Genomic DNA, 3,111 nt, shown 5'->3' on the forward strand with positions numbered 1-3,111 from the left:
CTCTCGTGGAAGCAAACCTGTGCCTTCGCGAGAAGCTAATCTGTGCCTTCCACGAAAGAAAAAAGCATGTTTTTTTCTAAAGGCGTAGTTGTACCTCTTGCGGAAGAAAACTTGTGCCTCCACTAGAAGCAAATATGTGCCTCTCCAGGAAGTAAATTTTTCGTGTAACATTTTTCAATTTTTTTGTCCAAAACCTAAGAAAAACCGAGCAAAAACTGAAAAGCCAAAAAAACAAAAAAAAATCTAAATCTGAAAATGCGTACAGAAAATTTTAAGAAACAATCCCGAGGGAGCACGTGACATGTGGCGACTTTGTCTCACTTTATGTGAGATAGAAGCTCGTCTCGCTTCAGCGTTGTTGCCATGGGCCAGTCCCAAGTAGCTTCTTGCGGGTTAGTTCATTTTTCTCTTTTTACTTTTCTGCATTTTGAGTCAATGGGCGCTTTTTTAGAATTTTTCAGACCTTTTACCTTTCAGAACCTTTCTTTCTATGTTATTTTCTGTTGTTGTCAATTTTCAACCATTTAGTATGTGAAACTAAAAAGGATTTTCAGTCCTCTCCTCTACCAGCCATAACCTAGAAGGACAGTTCACACCTGATTTGACACAAGTAGACTAGAAACAGTGCTTGTCAAGAGCACAAACCTCAATATAGAATACTTTTTTGAGTATATTGGTAAGGTCCGGTTATCTATTTTTGTGTGTTGCACTTATGCGTAACAAAGGGTGCAAGTCCCTCAAAATAAAATTAATAAAAAAACATATCATACATAATATATCCAACTCTTCTTGGTTCAGAATTTTTCGTTTTCGAAGACTAGTAAAATAGGCAAATTCTGGAATCCCAAGGATTTAATGGTATATGGATATGGAAAATATACGTTTTCTAAACCCTAGCAGGAAAAGGCGCAAGAAGAAGGGGCGACCTGTTGGGGAACGTAGTAATTTCAAAATTTTCCTACGCACACGCAAGATCATGGTGATGCATAGCAAGGAGAGGGGAGAGTGTGATCTACGTACCCTTGTAGACCGATAGCGGAAGCGTTAGCACAACGCGGTTGATGTAGTCGTACGTCTTCACGGCCCGACCGATCAAGCACCGAAACTACGGCACCTCCGAGTTCTAGCACACGTTCAGCTCGATGACGATCCCCGGACTCCGATCCAGCAAAGTGTCGGGGAAGAGTTCCGTCAGCACGACGGTGTGGTGACGATCTTGATGTACTACCGTCGCAGGGCTTCGCCTAAGCACCGCTACAATATTATCGAGGATTATGGTGGAAGGGGGCACCGCACACGGCTAAGAATATGATCACGTGGATCAACTTGTGTGTCTAGGGGTGCCCCCTGCCCCCGTATATAAAGGAGCAGGGGAAGGTGCGGCCGGCCAGGAGGAGGGCGCGCCAGGAGGAGTCCTACTCCCACCGGGAGTAGGATTCCCCCCCTTTCCTAGTTGGAATAGGATTCGGGAGGGGGAAAGAGGAGAGAGAGAAGGAAGGGGGGGCGCCGCCCCCCTCTCCTTGTCCTATTCGGACTAGGGGGGTAGGGGCGCGCGGCCCAACCCTGCCACCTCTCCTCTCTTCCACTAAAGCCCACTAAGGCCCATATACCTCCCGGGGGGTTCCGGTAACCTCCCGGTACTCTGGTAAAATCCCGATTTCACCCGGAACACTTCCGATATCCAAATATAGGCTTCCAATATATCAATCTTTATGTCTCGACCATTTAGAGACTCCTCGTCATGTCCGTGATCACATCCGGGACTCCGAACAAACTTCGGTACATCAAAATGCATAAACTCATAATATAACTGTCATCAAAACCTTAAGCGTGCGGACCCTACGGGTTCGAGAACAATGTAGACATGACCGAGACACGTCTCTGGTCAATAACCAATAACGGAACCTGGATGCTCATATTGGCTCCCACATATTCTACGAAGATCTTTATCGGTCAGATCGCATAACAACATACGTTGTTCCCTTTGTCATCGGTATGTTACTTGCCCGAGATTCGATCGTCGGTATCTCAATACCTAGTTCAATCTCGTTACCGGCAAGTCTCTTTACTCGTTTCGTAATACATCATCTTGCAACTAACTCATTAGTTGTAATGCTTGCAAGGCTTATGTGATGTGCATTACCGAGAGGGCCCAGAGATACCTCTCCGACAATCGGAGTGACAAATCCTAATCTCGAAATACGCCAACCCAACATGTACCTTTGGAGACACCTGTAGAGCTCCTTTATAATCACCCAGTTACGTTGTGACGTTTGGTAGCACACAAAGTGTTCCTCCGGCAAACGGGAGTTGCATAATCTCATAGTTATAGGAACATGTATAAGTCATGAAGAAAGCAATAGCAACATACTAAACGATCGGGTGCTAAGCTAATGGAATGGGTCATGTCAATCAGATCATTCACTTAATGATGTGATCCCGTTAATCAAATAACAACTCCTTGTTCATGGTTAGGAAACATAACCATCTTCGATTAACGAGCTAGTCAAGTAGAGGCATACTAGTGACACTCTGTTTGTCTATGTATTCACACATGTATTATGTTTCCGGTTAATACAATTCTAGCATGAATAATAAACATTTATCATGATATAAGGAAATAAATAATAACTTTATTATTGCCTCTAGGGCATATTTCCTTCAGTCTCCCACTTGCACTAGAGTCAATAATCTAGTTCACATCGCCATGTGATTCAACACTAATAGTTCACATCACCATGTGATTAACACCCATAGTTCACATTGTCATGTGACCTATACCCAAAGGGTTTACTAGAGTCAGTAATCTAGTTCACATCGTTTATGTGATTAGCACCCAAAGAGTACTAAGGTGTGATCATGTTTTGCTTGTGAGATAATTTTAGTCAACGGGTCTGTCACATACAAATCCGTAAGTATTTTGCGAATTCTATGTCTACAATGCTCTGCACGGAGCTACTCTAGCTAATTGCTCCCACTTTCAATATGTATCTAGATCGAGACTTAGAGTCATCCAGATCTGTGTCAAAACTTGCATCGACGTAACTTTTTACGACGAACCTTTTTGTCACCTCCATAATTGAGAAATATTTCCTTATTCCACTAAGGATA

Source organism: Triticum dicoccoides, chromosome 6A (assembly GCF_002162155.2).
Source record: "Triticum dicoccoides isolate Atlit2015 ecotype Zavitan chromosome 6A, WEW_v2.0, whole genome shotgun sequence".
Taxonomy (NCBI): Eukaryota; Viridiplantae; Streptophyta; class Magnoliopsida; order Poales; family Poaceae; genus Triticum; species Triticum dicoccoides.